The sequence below is a fragment of the Entelurus aequoreus genome, linkage group LG11 (assembly GCF_033978785.1).
Source record: "Entelurus aequoreus isolate RoL-2023_Sb linkage group LG11, RoL_Eaeq_v1.1, whole genome shotgun sequence".
NCBI lineage: Eukaryota > Metazoa > Chordata > Actinopteri > Syngnathiformes > Syngnathidae > Entelurus > Entelurus aequoreus.
Genome location: NC_084741.1, coordinates 67,293,477 through 67,310,501, shown reverse-complemented (window position 1 = coordinate 67,310,501; position 17,025 = coordinate 67,293,477).

Genomic DNA, 17,025 nt, shown 5'->3' with positions numbered 1-17,025 from the left:
AGCCTTGCCTGCCCAGCGCCCCCGAGGTGAGCGTGAATCGTGACATGACCTTGTCAATGTCTGACGCGATGAAGACGCAGCACATGTGTATATTATTAGTTGGGTTTAGTCGGGCTGCGCTGATGCTGCTGACATGTTGTTGGAGGGATACTGAGTGGAAAATTGAGCTGACAGACATAAAAGTCTTAGGGTTTTATTAGCCATCAATTATTTGCAGTGTATAATAACCTTGCGAGCAGGGTAAATTTGCAGGTGTGCGATGGCTTTAAACTAACATTGAAAATTCTTCTGAAGAGATAGATAAAATATCTACAGCATCAGGATGCAGTTTGTAAAAAGCAGCAGCCTGTGCAGAGATCAGTGGGGATGCTGCTGTAGCAGCAAATTTATCGAAACTGGACCACAACCAAGTGGCTTTAACAAAACAACATCAACTAGCTTGTTACGGTCTGATTGGACCCGTAATGGAACAAGAACTACATTAGTTTCAGTTGGTCTGCCTGTGAAACAAACTCTGTTGGGAAACAACAACTGTGTTGTTAAAACAAAGCCACATGTAGTGTCCTGTGTTTTCCACGTAATCACGGACGAAATCACCAATAAAAACCAAATCAATGGCATATCATGGAAATTGACAAATATGACTGAAATGTGTTCATCTTGAGGAGAAGGAACGTTTGTCTGGGACCACTTATTCGTACCCAAAAAACTAAACTGCCCCCTCCCGGACTAAACGATGTCCAATTAGTGACTTTAAACACCGGCTATGTCTGCCAACACACTACAAAGTTAAAGCCAGCCAGAACAACCCATACACCCTCAACAAAACTTGTGTTGTTTTGGACGACGCCAACGATGCAAGATCAAAGTACAGACAGAGTGTCAGCTGTAACTTGATAGGCACTCCTTTTTTTTTTCTACACATCATGTAGAAATAAAAATAAAAAATACATAGCAGCTGTCAAGCTAAGAACTGCAGTGCACTTACAGCCTTCTCAAAAAGAGTTCTGTGCACAACAGCCGTTCTGACTGCGCTAACAAAACAAAGGTTTCAAAAACGTACCTTACAAAAGCAGTCTAGTTGTGATCGATTGAATGCCCAGATATTACAACGACCTGGATGAATGAGAACATTCATAGACATCTTACAGAAGCACTTTGTTCTGACAGCACTCATTCGTACATTTACAAGGTTTCTCCTTAATGTAACTGATTGTGGCTCACACAAAGTCTGACATCATCTTTAATTTTTTTCTGCAATCTTATGCTAACAACTGGCCCAATTCCAACTGTATTCGCTCCCGTGCACACACGTTCGTCTCTGTGCTTCCCCAAACACACAAAGACACTTCCTCATTCTCCGCCATTACCCTTTTAGGCACGGACAGCGTGTTTGCGATCATGGGAACAATGAACATCAAATCAAAACCACACGAACATAAAACATTACCACCAGCATGTCATTACAGTACAAATGGGTATATGTAGCCTATTATTTGTGCACTTTTGACTAGTGATGCAACAAAAATGCTGTTGCCGGAAAAATACTTTTGACGGAACAGCACTGCCAAAACAGGATGTCGTGACGACGTAGGAAATATGCACAGGATTGTCTGCAGTGGAGGCAACATGTCTGTGATGTGAACATATTTTAATATATCCGAAATATACCCACGGACAGCAATCGGCAAAATGTGCAAATATTAAAACGACAGTGGCGGCTTTTAAGGAGAGCGAGTCCAACTAGATCAGCAGCGCAAACCAAGTGTAACATGTTCGCTGAAGCTCGCCTCTTTCGGCGAGGACTTTGAGGGACAGAAGTCGAGTCTCTAAACACAACTACAGTCTATAACAACATTTCTCATATTTGTTATTTATTTACAAACCCTGTTTCCATAGGAGTTGGGAAATTGTGTTAGATGTAAATATAAACGTAATACAATGATTTGAAAATCCTTTTCAACCCATATTCAATTGAATACACTACAAAGACAAGATATTTGATGTTCAAACTCATAAACTTTATTTTTTTTTTGCAAATAATAATTAACTTAGAATTTCATGGCTGCAACACGTGCCAAAGTAGTTGGGAAAGGGCATGTTCACCACTGTGTTACATGGCCTTTCCTTTTAACAACACTCAGTAAACGTTTGGGAACTGAGGAGACACATTTTTTAAGCTTCTCAGGTGGAATTGTTTCCCATTCTTGCTTGATGTACAGCTTAAGTTGTTCAACAGTCCGGGGGTCTCCGTTGTGGTATTTTAGGCTTCATAATGCGCCACACATTTTCAATGGGAGACAGGTCTGGACTACAGGCAGGCCAGTCTAGTACCCGCATTTTTTTTACTATGAAGCCACGTTGATGTAACACGTGGCTTGGCATTGTCTTGCTGAAATAAGCAGGGGCGTCCATGGTAACGTTGCTTGGATGGCAACATATGTTGCTCCAAAACCTGTATGTACCTTTCAGCATTAATGGCGCCTTCACAGATGTGTAAGTTACCCATGTCTTGGGCACTAATACACCCCCATACCATCACAGATGCTGGCTTTTCAACTTTGCGCCTATAACAATCCGGATGGTTCTTTTCCTCTTTGGTCCGGAGGACACGATGTCCACAGTTTCCAAAAACAATGTGAAATGTGGACTCGTCAGACCACAGAACACTTTTCCACTTTGTATCAGTCCATCTTAGATGAGCTCAGGCCCAGCGAAGCCGAGGATGTTTCTGGGTGTTGTTGATAAACGATTTTCGCCTTGCATAGGAGAGTTTTAACTTGCACTTACAGATGTAGCGACCAACTGTAGTTACTGATAGTGGGTTTCTGAAGTGTTCCTGAGCCCATGTGGTGATATCCTTTACACACTGATAACGCTTGTTGATGCAGTACAGCCTGAGGGATCGAAAGTCACGGGCTTAGCAGCTTACGTGCAGTGATTTCTCCAGATTCTCTGAACCCTTTGATGATATTACGGACCGTAGATGGTGAAATCCCTAAATTCCTTGCAATAGCTGGTTGAGAAAAGGTTTTTCTTAAACTGTTCAACAAATGCGTGAGCAAATTGTTGAACAGTTTGATCCTCGCCCCATCCTTGTTTGTGAATGACTGAGCATTTAATGGAATCTACTTTTATACCCAATCATGGCACCCACCTGTTCCCAATTTGCCTGTTCACCTGTGGGATGTTCCAAATAAGTGTTTGATGAGCATTCCTCAACTTTATCAGTATTTTTTGCCACCTTTCCCTACTTGTTTGTCACGTGTTGCTGGCATCACATTCTAAAGTTAATGATTATTTGCCAAAAAAAAATAAAATGTTTATCAGTTTAAACATCAAATATGTTGTCTTTGTAGCATATTCAACTGAATATGGGTTGAAAATTAAAGATTAAGATTAAAGATTAAAGTACCAATGAAAATGATTTGCAAATCATTGTATTCCGTTTATATTTACATCTAACACAATTTCCCAACTCATATGGAAACGGGGTTTGTAATTCATACAGTCCTGGACGATGGTTGAAAAGAAAAGATGAGCGCAGCGGTCCACACCCCGCTTGAAAAACTACCAAAAAAAGCGCCATACTGTCGATGTAACTTTTCCTGTTCTATCGGCAATTTTGTTTGCTTTCTGCAGGACTCATTTTAAATTTCTCTTCTCACTCCGTGCAGAGAATCAACAGCGAGACAGCAAGATGGCGCAACCAAACGTGATAGTTGATACGGTCACGCGATTGGCTGAGTAGCGTGTCCCTCTCCTTGCTTACTGACCACTTCCTGTTATGTAACGTTTACCAGACCGCAAGTGCTTTTGTTCATGCAACCAACCATGCTTCATTCTTTCCGACAATATGTATTACGATTACGTGTCTATCGCAGTACATATTGAAATCGTTTTATTGGCTCAGCCCTAATTGAACCATGACTTATGTCAAACAGCGCCTCTGCTGGTTGTCGTAGTAGTAGTAATAACTAGTGCACTCCATTGTGCCTCAATTCAATCAGTTATTATGTCCTAGCCTAATCAATATGGATCAAAAACTGCCTATTGTACAAACCAGGACATAGGGAAGGGAATAGAAAGACGTTCCGCTGCACCGCCATTTCCGCAGAGCAGCCTTAAATGTTTTCAATATCACATAGGGGCACTGCATCATCCACCATTCAATACCCGATCAATAGCGCAAACCACCTTCCACCGCGCCGACTACATTTAGACACATTAAGGTGACTGCTAATGAGTGGCCGTGCTCGTGTGTATGAGTGCAGTAAAGAAGAAGGGGACATTGAGGGCGATGTCAAGGGTGTTTCAGTTCCATGTGGAAGAAATTTGTGAAATGAAAAAAATGTGACAAAGACAGAGAGTGAGATGATGGTCGGCCAGGAGTAATGAAAGGGGGAAAGGTTAGTGCACAGTCCTTCATACAGTCCACAATGGATGGTTCTTGGAACTATTAAATGTAAGTCTCATGCTTTAAGGGCGAGACGCGGGGAGGGAGGTGCGACTAAATTACAAATGAGCCCATCATCCTCGGCCTCTCCCAGATCACTCCCTCGCACCTTCTTCCAAATCCTACTTCATCCGCGCTTGCCAAGATGATGCGGTGTGGGATTTAAAAATGTCGACATCCTCAACCCACCCCCCTGCAACGCTTTTACCCCTGCAGGGTCACAGAAAAACACGTCTCTCAGGTCTACTAATTCATTAAAGTGGGGGTTTGCCTTTAAATGGAGTTAGCCGTTACTCCAACGGGAATTAACGCATGGTCTCCACATTGCTGGGTCAGTTCGACATGAGGGATCGAACACTTGGCAGAAGGCGTCTCAGCTAATGGTGTGGAAATGTGTGCATAAAAACAAGCAAGTCACGTGTCTAATAACCTTTCTCATGCAAGATATACTACCGGAGAGGATAGTAATCTCTTAAAAAACATCCATTATGGCGATATTGTGGGAGGTGGGGCTACATTATGAAACACCCTCATGTATACTGTACTGATATAAAGTATCTCCTACAAACACACCCCTCACATTTCAGTAGCATTTACATATCTTGGCTGAATGAGCATGTATCGGACACCTCAGTCTCTTTAGATGCATCCTCGCTCATCCATGCAGACTGGACACTGGCCGAGAGTTAGTGGGCAGCCGAGGGTGGAGTCGGCTCTCTTGGTTGCTTTGTTGGGTCTGCTCCTGTCTCTGGCCACGCTCCCCCCACCCCAGCAGACGATGGCGTGGAACACCGCAGAGGCCACCAGTGTATATGGGTGTTGAAATGATGTTTTTGTTTGGTTGCTTGTCTAAGCATGCTGCAATCGTGTGTGCGCAATATATATTATTGGTAAAAAAATTTGGAGGGGTTTTTGTTGTTTTACTTTTGTAGTTGTATGTAGAAATGGCACTGCTTGCATCAGCTCTGCTCTTTTAATGTATTTAATGTCCCTGGTGTTCTTCGATGTTTGATGTTTCCCTCTTACACACATGTTTATGTGTGCTATGGCTATAAGTTTGTTTTTTTCCTTGGCCTCAGTCTGGACCCCCTCTCCAGGGGCCCAGGCTTAGACTGAATTTTTTTTTTCTCATCCCAACGCCCTTCCCTCCCCAGCGTTTACCTGTTTCTCACCTTTTTTGTAAGGGGCGCCGGAAATTGGCAGACCCGTCAGCGATCCTGTTCTGTCTCCCTGTAATGTTTGTCTGCTCTTAGACTTAGACAAACTTTATTGATCCACAAGGGAAATTGTTCCACACAGTAGCTCAGTTACAAAAGATGGAAAGTGTAAGGATGGAAAGGATAATGCAGGTATAAAGTAGACTAAAAATGAAATGGGATGGTGCTGAAAATTTTAATTTCCCCTCTGGGATTAATAAAGTACTTCTGATTCTGATATTCAGGGGCCAATACTGTAGATATCAAAATAGTAGTTTTTATAGCACTATACCTGTATATTTGCTATCCACTGAAAGTGAGCAAACATCACACAATATTTATTTGAGCAGCATTAAGGTTTTTGCCAGGAATGTTCAGGAACTTTAAGTTCCTAAACATTAGTTCCTGTAACTAAAAGGTTCCTGTAGAAGTATAGTTTGTGTTTCCACCGCATTTCACAGTTCAGGGTAGTTTATACAAATCAGGCTGATGACGTGTGGATATTTTGACACCGATACCATGTAAATAAACAGACAATATTAGGGCATAATTATTTTACTTAAGTGCGAGTAAATGAAATTCAAAGCAATAATAGACAAAACTATGTGATTTAAAAACAAAGTGTACCGGATTTTACGTAAAAATCAGCCTTTTGTCCACAGTGCCCAACAGTCAAAAAGTCGTCCCGTCAGGAAATGATGAGCTCATAAGGGTCGGGCTAATCCTTATGGTCCATTTCAGGTGTAAATAAATAACCATATATAAAGTATACATGTCGGTGTTTATCTCCAGAGACAACATAAATGCATCAGATTTAGCGTCAGCCTTTTAGCATTAGCATTTTGGTTTTATGGCGTGTCAGACTACTTTTACAGCATGTAACAAAGTACGGTATATAGTGAATATTTGATGTTCCACTCGTCCTTCATTTCCCATTCATCTATCTTCAAACTACGAGGTCGGAGTCCAGGTTAGCAGCTCGCCTCACCGCTTTAAAGTCCGGCAGAATACTTTATATTCCTTTGTATAGACATTTACAAGAGTCCTCGAGCATTGCGTATTGAAATTAAGTTTTTAAAAATTAATAAACCACATGAAACTGCATACTAGTTTAAAGACTACAGCAAAGTAAAAACTGTGCAAAACCTTTCCAATGATCTTCAGCATACTGAAGCCCCAAAAAAGTTACTGCAAGTGAAAAGTTCCTTTCATTCTTCTTCCTCTACGTTGTCAAGTATTAATTATAAACAAGACATAAGAAATAAACAAGATGTCCTCGCATACTGAAATCACAGCTGAAACTTATACAAATACAAAGTCTTAGAAAAGGCCCAAATGTTTTCAGTCAATCAGCGTTCGACAGCACAGCCCGCCCCATTAAGGTTCCTGACAACTCCCAAAAGTCCAACTAGTCTATTAGGAACCTAAATAAGTGCCTGTTACGCTAAATCTACCTGGGTAGTTTTTGGTGGAAACACAAGGGAGTAAAGGTCCCTGCGGTGGAAAAGGGCCTCATGTCATCTAGCGGTAACTCGGCGGCAACCACTAGAAAGATGGAGGTGAGTCATCCAGCCATGCTCGTGTTTTTCCTTCTTGTACATGTACAGGCGCTTTTGGAAATCACACATCAATACCTTAAGAGAAGGAAACGGTGATTGCAGCTATTTGGGATACAATACATCTCAGCAATGGTTTTGGATAAGCCCTGGAAGAACGGCAGCCTGGTGGGATATGTTTGTCACCGAGTGCGTTGTGTCAGAGGAACGGCAAGAGAACTTTCGAATGTCCAGGTCATCTGTGATTCTACTTAGTGAAAAACTTTGGTCATTTGTTGAAGGACAGACAATGAAAATGCGGGCTCCCGTGGACAACGGAAGACTACGAAAAATAGCAAATGCATTTGGACTGGCAAAGCAGACGGTCAGTTATTATCCGCGATGTATGTAGAGCGATTACTAAACCTCTAGTTTTGTACTCCATAACTATTGTGAAGCCATGAAGTGGTTGCGGCCGTCAAGTACGACCGCTAATTTTAGCCTACAAGCACAGTGTCCTATTGTTGGTTGTTGTAAAATGTTCTTTATAACATTGTTTACTTTCACATGTCCATTAAAGATATGATTCATGTACAATAGCTCAGGTGTGATTCACTACAATAGTCCAACAGCAGCTGATGGTGAAGCAAGCAAGGTTTCCTGTTAAAAGAAATGTGGCAATAGTCTACATTGAAACACACAAGGTTAGAATACGTGACTATGACACGCGCATTTTTTTGTCACGCATGCGTACTAGGTCGCATTGCGCCGGCAGACGGAGGGGGGAGGGGGTATTAAACAGTGGCATTGTTGTGTGTGGACACGGATAAGGTTATGTGGGATTTACCCTGGATAACCTTACATTGGAAAAAGGGGCCTAAAAAAGTGCATTCAAGTTTAATTTGTGCCTTGAGATAATTTAATGAAATGGTTGCTGATATGTGAAGGCGATATTCACTTTGGTAAGATACTGTAGCTCTTCCAAAAACATCACATAGTCGTGTTTTTGGAAAGCCTTCAACAGGACTTAATTACATTTGGCATTAATTCTTAGGACAGTTTTTTTTTGGTTTTTTTTACTTTGGATCTGACGGGAACGATTCCAGCAGTCTGGCGACCCCCTCGGAGTGTAAAACAACCATCCCAGTGGGGGGTAAGGGGGACCCCAGCAGCTAGGCGGTGTGTTGTCACTAAGCTATTGGTTGGAATAGCGTCCCTTAAAACGGAGTCGGATAAACGAGCAGGAAGCGATTAACACAGGACGTCCTTAGAAGTGATGTCTGTGGGTGATAGCGTGGTTGCTTATGTGAATGATACACCCACACAAGCACACACATACTTGGTCACAGTATTCACATAGTGAAGGACAAGCTAACAACATTCCTTGTCATCTTGCAACATGACCGTTCCTCCTCATTACGGGAATGTCATTCCACTTCCCTTATTCATCACTGGACATGTACAGTCGTGGTCAAAAGTTTACATACACTTGTAAAGAACAGAGAGTATTAGACAGAGTGACGTTTGTTTTAGTCGAACCAAACAAGTGTGAACCCAGCCTTTGTTGTGATATTGAACCACAAACTGGGTTGTACACATACATACAGTAAATACATACAGTTGTGGTCAAAATTTGTAAAGAACATCATGTCATGGCTGTCTCCCGCCATCAGGGTGTGAATGTGTGTGTGTGTGTGTGTGTGTGTGAATGGGTGAATGTGGAAATAGTGACAAAGCGCTTTGAGTTCCTTAAAAAAAGGCAGAAAAGCGCTATACAAGTACAAGTCTTATTTTTTTTGTGATAGAGTTATTGGAGCACATACTTGTTGGTCACAAAAAACATTCATGAAGTTTGGTTCTTTTATGAATTTATTATGGGTCTACTGAAAATGTGACTAAGCTTGTGGATGGCTACCAAAAGCGCCTTATCGCAGTGAAACTTGCCAAGGGACATGTAACCAAATATTAACATTGCTGTATATATACTTTTGACCCAGCAGATATGGTCACATTTTCAGTAGACCCATGATAAATTCATAGAAGAACCAAACATCATGAATGTTTTTTGTGACCAACAACTATGTGCTCCAATCACTCTATCACAAAAAAATAAGAGTTGTAGAAATTATTGGAAACTCAAGACAGCCATGACATTATGTTCTTTACAAGTGTATGTAAACTTTTGACCCCGACTGTATGTATTTTCTGCATGGATGTGTACAACCCAGTTTGTGGTTCAATATCACAACAAAGGCTGGGTTCACACTTGTTTGGTTCGGCTAAAGCGAACATCACTCTGTCTAATATTCTGTCCAAGTCAACAATGAGCTTTAGGAATTCTCTGCGTCATAGGTAATGAAAAGTCCACAAAGCAAAGTCATTTCACTAAAGCGCCTTTATCACTAAAATAGGAGTCCAAAAGGTCGAGCGTGTACATACTGAAGCCGCTGAAGCGTCTATACAAAAAGAAAGGTTTAGTGCATGTATTGAAAGGCTATTCATCGAATACATTAAAAACCCTAAAAAAATACTGACATTACTTGGAAAACCTTTGTGAGCAGGAGAGAGACCAAACACACCCAACCTTTCAAAAAAAAAAAACTCCTGACATTTATCAGACTGGTGCTGAAGGCTGCGGGGAGGACAGCTCATTTCGACCCGCCTCCTAATGATAAGGCCTAATAATCATTAGCACTAAAATAAACTCGTGCAAAGCCTTTGCTAGGCTGGGTACTAATGAGCTACTAAGCGCTTGCCTGTAACCGCTTTTATTAAGACAAAAAAAGAATAATAAACTCCCCGCGATCCATCAATTACATTCCTCTTAATAGAGCCAGTGTAATGCTCATTCTGGGACACTTGCGATGATGAATGGGCAGCCAGGCTTGGCAAGCGCCACAGCATTCACACAGCATCACTCATCATTGGGAGAGATAGCTACGACTCATAATGCGAGCACTACAGAGACACAGAAAGGAACGGCATCGCCAAACCATCACAGGTGTCCAATTTACCAAGAAGAAAGGGCTACGCTTTTCCAAGAAACACTCCAACATTATCATTGCGGAATTTAGGCAGAAAGACAAAAAAAAATACAAGAACACACAGTGAAGAACTACGTTTTTCTTGGCAAGAACATTATAATAGATAAGAGCAAAGACGTTTATTTGATGTTGCAAATTTTGCAAGTTGCAAACTGTTGCCAAATGCGCAAGCTGGTTCACATCTGTAATAACCTTGCATAAACAATGAAATGTTTTTATTGACATTGGAAAAGATTGAAGAGGCATGTTGAATTTAAGTTTCTGCGGAAGATCCTTAAACAGTAAAACGCTCCGGTCATGCAGAGGATATTAAAACTAGCATTTTTGCAGCATGTCACAAGAAATCTTTGCCTGGTGATAATGTCTTGTTGCTATGTTAGCCATTTTTGTGAAGTCCTATGCTGTCCAATACTTCTGTGGGGACGCTTCAATATGTATACCATGTACTTGTGCTGATTAGTCGTTTACCAAAAAATTAAAACCGCAATATTGATCTGCTTCTTCTTCTCCTCATCTTTACATTGTCAACATGCAACCAATCAAGTTAGTCCCGCCTCTTCTATTACAAAGCCAAGATTGCAATGATTGAGGGAAATTAGGCTTAAATAGGGCTGCTATTAACAAGTTTTTTGCTAGTCAACTAGTCATTGACTATCTTAATTAGTCAAATAATCAGACTATAAAGAGTTTCATTCAACTACATTCAGTGGCTCTAGTTTAGCAATATGCTTTCAAATTTAGCTTGAGATATTTTTAGGCATGTGCTTACCAACGACGACGATGACGAATTAATTCATAAATATGCATTTATACTGTAACTATGCTGCTCATTCGGCTGTTTAAAAAAAAAAAAAAATCCTAAACTTATGTCCACTTAGAAGTAAGGACAGGCAAAGGGCTAAAAAAAACAATATTTGTTTTAATGAAAAAAGGACAGTTAATAGCAATAACAACAAACAATAAAACACCAAAACTAACTTGCTCAAAAAGAATCAAGCATTTTGTGATGTGTTTCAAAAGCTGTCACATTATTGACTCCTGGCAATTTAAATTTAACAGAATCAATGTAAAGAACTGTATCATTGGTTCATTCTTAACATTATCCTAACGTTATCCAAAAGATTGTATTGTATGATACCCGGGAATTGGTGCCTAACGTTTTGTGTGGGTGTGTGTGGGTGTGTGTGGGTGTGTGGGTGTGTGGTTTGTTACTGTGCCTTTCTTCATTGAACTGCAAACTGACACTGTTTCAAAAAGTACTTGAATTTATTTAGACAAAGTTTAGCTGTCAGACTTTGGCTAAAATCATAGTTACTTTCTACACAACTTCATCACACACGCTAACTAACAACGTACAAGCTAATTATTTTAACGAGTTGAGACAGCATCCTGCAGATGTTTGACATTACCCCGTTTTAAGTGTTTGCGTATTACAGATAAGTCATAAAAACAAGATTTGCTTTGCGAAATTAGCAAGGTTTTTAATTTTTTTAACCAAGAATAAGAGGAAATGCTCCCACACTTTACATATATATATTGCTGTGAGTGGCCCCGCGGACTCGCGTCCGGAGAAACACAAGTGATGACGTCACGATTGTTGACAAATAAATTTTCTGTTTCAGAAAACTAACTAAAGCTGTGAATAGAGGTGGGAATCTTTGGGCACCTCACGATTCGATTACGATTCAGGAGCTACGATTCAAATAAAAAAATAGATTATTAATGCATCTTTAATTTATTATGAAGGGACAATGCACAAAGACCTTAAGCTCAAAGACAGATATGTTCTGCACCATCCATCCATCCATTTTCTACCGCTTATTCCCTTCGGGGTCGCGGGGGCGCTGGAGCCTATCTCAGCTACAATCGGGCGGAAGGCGGGGTACACCCTGGACAAGTCGCAACCTCATCGCAGGGCCAACACAGATAGACAGACAACATTCACACTCACATTCACACACTAGGGCCAATTTTAGTGTAGCCAATCAACCTATCCCCAGGTGCATGTCTTTGGAGGTGGGAGGAAGCCGGACTACCCGGAGGGAACCCACGCAGTCACGGGGAGAACATGCAAACTCCACACAGAAAGATCCCGAGGCCGGGATTGAACTCACGACCCGACTATAGATAAATGGCTCATTTCCATCTGCAGTCCCTGGTTTCCTAAATTAAAGAGATGTATATTGATGCAGTTTTACATTTATTTTCGTTTCAATAAATAAGCGTCGATCAGTTGCAACTTAATTTAACTGTTTCTTTTCCAAATGGATTGGGGTTTTTTTTATTCCCACAATGAAAATGTGGTCGGATCTCTCGGTGAGGTGGCTCGCTGTAGTCCGCCAAATTTTAGAACTGTCTGCATTACTTTATTTACAATAAATAAATCGATAAGATTATTAACGTTTACTAATCGATATTATAATCGTCCATGTACGAATTGCGATGAGTCTAAAAATCGATTAATATCCCCCACTTCTAGCCGTGAAAGCATCCTAAGTTTGAGTATTGTAGTTCTAAATTGGGCCTTGAGCTGAAGCAGCAATCCAGGAAGTTGGACACAACATAAAGACAATACAATTTAAGGTAAAAAACAGAGGTAAAAAAAGAAAACCCCTTTAGCAAAGGCCTGAGAAAAAAAACCCTCAGCCATGTTGACAGAGCATCTCAACCTATTTTCTCTTGTTAGCCGTCGTGTTGCTGCTGCCATAAACAACGTAGCCTTGAGTGCGGGGGTGGGTTTCTGAATACACCAATAACTAATGTCACTCAAACAAAAGCACTGGACAGGAAGGTAAAAGATAGGAGGGATAAAAAGATGAGAACAAGGCCTCTTGTCTGGATGTACTAGACAGAAAAGGTGGGGGGGAGGGATGGATTGGGAAAGATGGGAAGTGGGTGGCCACGCGAAGGGGGCAAAGAGGGGGCGTCACCCGGCTTAAATCACCTCCTAGCTGAAACTGAGCCCGCCAAAACAGAGAAGTAACCATAATTTGCATTCAAAGTGTTACTTTTCTCTCAGAAGTTGTGATATACATTGAGAACCGGGAAGGATGCGGAGTCCTCCCCTATGCTTGAGCCTGAGTGCCCACCAGTTTCTCAGGCCAGTCAGCCACCCCCTACACGCATTCAGCTTACTCAGCCATAAAGACAATGCCCGCCATACCCCCTCCCTCACACACAATCCCAAAACTCCCCCTCACATAAGCTGAGCCCTCTTCAATAAAAACATCACCATGGTAATAGGCCAAGCCTTCCTGACCCACATGCACCATCCCTCGCTTTGAGTGGTTGGCAACACACCAAGTCATTTCTATGTAATAATCAATTCATATAATATTAGCAAGTCTGTCAAAATGATGAAATTGAAGCAATGAGGCATAATGGAGTGCAATACTAGGTCGCAACCAGTAGAGGCGCTCACGATTTAGTTGAATCATAGTCATGTATAAAGAGAGTTTGGCCAACTAAACGAAAGGCGCCATCATTGCTACCAATGGAGTGTGCAGCTGTGTCCGGAAGCATGCAATTTTGGTCGTTCTGATGTTAGTTAACCTGATGAAATACAAACCCCAAAACCAGTGAAGTTGGCACGTTGTGTAAATCGTACAAACCCCGTTTCCATATGAGCTGGGAAATTGTGTTAGATGTAAATATAAACGGAATACAATGATTTGCAAATCATTTTCAACCCATATTCAGTTGAATATGCTACAAAGACAACATATTTGATGCTCAAACTGATAAACAGGTTTTTTTTTTGCAAATAATCATTAACTTTAGAATTTGATGCCAGCAACACGTGACAAAGAAGTTGGGAAAGGTGGCAATAAATACTGATAAAGTTGAGGAATGCTCATCAAACACTTATTTGGAACATCCCACAGGTGAACAGGCTAATTGGGAACAGGTGGGTCTCCTCAGTTCCCAAACGTTTACTGAGTGCCATGTAGGAAAGGAAAGGCCATGTAACACAGTAGTAGGATTGCCCCTGTGCCAACTTTTTTGCAAAGTGTTGTTGCCATTAAATTCTAAGTTCATGATTTGCAGAAAAAAATTACGTTTTTCAGCTTGAACATTAAATATCTTGTCCTTGCAGTCTATTCAATTGAATATAAGTTGAAAATGTTTTGCAAATCATTGTATTCAGTTTTTATTTACGAATTACACAACGTGCCAACTTCACTGGGTTTGGGTTTTGTAAACTGAAATATTAAGTCTTTATATAATTCTGAACATACTCCAGCTCATAAACTTGCAATAAAACATCCTTTTATTTTGTGAAAGTATAATTTTGCAGTCATAATTGATGCACTCTGCTGCTCCATTCATGCAGTGTTTAGTGACCAGCAGGCACTATAACACGCACCAGACGACAAGAAACGTTAAAAAAAAAATACACAGAACGACCAAATAAATAACTTATTACCCTCTTTGCCTTTTTAGATTTGGACTAATAGTCACAGAGAAATTATGACTTATGTAAAGTATGTCAACTGTGGTGGCTGCCCCCAACATATGGTTTGAAATCACTGTGCGATCCATGTTTGTGCTTTTAGACTTAGACAAACTTTATTGATCCACTATCATCAATTATTACACCCAAAATGGGGTTCATTTTACTCTTTCAATGTCTACTCTGTTTATTTGTATTTGTGTTTGACTTTCTCTTCTACAGCTACCGAATAACATTATCTTCGTTTTACTGAGACTCAACAATAGTCTGTTGTTGTCAAACCATCTCTTTAATTTGTTAATATCTTCTGTTATTATTTGTATTAGCTTCTGTGTGTTCTCTCCCGAACAAAACGCAGACGTTATGCTATGTGTTTACCTCGCACAAGACAGTGTGTGGCTCTCCAGTGTTGACGGCGAACCTTGACTTCCCATTCTGTATAAGTTTTCCACAATTCTCACGGGGGGAGCAGCCCCATGCTGAACAACAGGGCCTTTTTACACACCGAAAAACTAACGAAGAAGCGCTGCAGATACATAGGATTAGCTCAAAGTTGTAGCAGACATGGCACCCTGTAGTCACATGAGTGCCTTTTGACCAATCACTGAGGAGATCTCCTGAAATCGAAGTGGCCATACTCTCTCTCCACACAACAGAGTTGAATGTTTTTTTCTTACTTTCTGGTACCTGCTGATTTGTATTTGGGATCTGCATAAATCCCGAAAAATTGCGCGTGTCCGCCTTTGTAGTCCGTAGCGACACCATAGTAGATAAGCTTCTTCTTTTTCCTCTATCTTCTTGTAATGGGACATTCATCCTCCGCTGTTGCCATTTGTAATATAAAGTAGTGTAAAGTTCTTACTTATATCTGTCAGTAAACTCGCCATTAAAAGCACTAAAACATACCGGTGTAGTGAGTTTACATTATTCACCCAAGGAACTGTAGTTATTAGAGTTCGGGTTGAATGGTTTTTCACGGACACATTTCCAGTGGTGTTAAGCTGCTGCTCCGTTATTGATTTAAGTAAAGTCTGAATGTCATTAAAACAGTTAGCTTCATCTTTTGACACTTCTTCCAATCCCATCCTTGCACGCTACACCACTACAACAAAGATGACGGGGAGAAGACTGTCGAAGGTGAGTCACGTAAATAAGACCGCCAACAAAACGGCGCATGCGAAAGTGACTGTCAGAAAGCGGTTTGAAGATTATCTGTAAATGTATTATTAGACCATGAGGAAGTGTTTTCAATATAGAAAAATAAAATAAAATGACTCCTTTAATGCACCCTTTAAACCGGTGCACCTTATATATGAAAAAAGAGTATGTATGTATTTTCGGATGTAACCAACCTGCAAGCAGTCCATATAACCACCTTCATTAAAAATTTATCAGCTCACCTTGAATTCAGCATGAAACTTTTCAAAGTGGTTCGAAATTCAATCAAGTCATTTGCCCGCTTAGACGGGCGGCGGGAAGGGGGAGCTAAGGGTAAAGTGGTTGATGTCAAAGCACATAAGAGAAAAAACAGAGGAAAAATAAGAACTAAAAGGATTTAAATGCAAGAAAACTAAAAAGCTATGTCTCTGCCTGTACTGGTTAAGCTTTGCATTGCTCAACACTCATAAATATGGAAAGACTTTTGTTTTGTGTCCCCCATTCCACCGGCTCTCAGTACACACTTTACTCCCTCCCCTTGGAGCATTTCATGCTCCGTAAAATGAAATTGAACATAAAAAAGGTCCACAGCATGAATAAGTCACAAGCCTGCATGCACAGTCAATGACAATAGTGAATATTTCTAATACTGTGTGTGCAAAAAAGAAACCTACATACTTGCCCTAATTACTGCAAAAAACAAACAGCCGAGACGGAGAGGAAGCTGAGAGAATGTTCAACTGGTTTCATGGCGCTCACATTCATATGTTAATAAGTTATCTGCATGCCATGGATGTTTGCTCTACTGACTGCATCACTCTCAGTGGCCGGGGTCACCTGCGCTCTCGCCAAATTCCATCGAAAAACACACTCGTTCTGGTTGTGCGCCTGTATTAAACACGTCCATCAGCAGAATAAAGAGGGATTCTGTTTAAGCTGCACGCTTCCACCGAGTGGCATGGAAATCGGCCGGGGAGCTTTTGCATAATAACGAAGACAAACAATTCCACTTTCTTGAAGGAAATTTTGATCTGAACAAGGGTCATTGAAATGGCGGCAAATCATGTAATTGCAATAGGTACTCACAAACAGCAAGGCGTCCCTTTCATACAGCGTACAGTACTGTTGAGAATCTTTGACTAGTGGTGTGGTATTATTATTATTATTATTATTTTGTTGTTGT